Below are 240 nucleotides of genomic sequence, written 5' to 3' on the forward strand. Positions count from 1 at the left end.
TACTTACTCATGTAAACCCTAGTAGCTAGTTTAGTATAAATAAGACTTTTTACTAGTGTATTAGTCATCTTTTGGCCATTTGGTCTTTTGATCATTCAGGGGGCTGGCCTTTCTACACACCATAGATTAAGGGTGTGGAGCTCCGCTGTACCTCAAGTTTCAATACAATCACTATTACTTTTTATTCAATTCTCTTTTATTCTTATTCCAAGATATACGTTATACTTAACTTGATGAATG

The sequence above is a fragment of the Arachis duranensis genome, chromosome 1 (genome assembly GCF_000817695.3).
Source record: "Arachis duranensis cultivar V14167 chromosome 1, aradu.V14167.gnm2.J7QH, whole genome shotgun sequence".
In the NCBI taxonomy this organism is placed as follows: Eukaryota; Viridiplantae; Streptophyta; class Magnoliopsida; order Fabales; family Fabaceae; genus Arachis; species Arachis duranensis.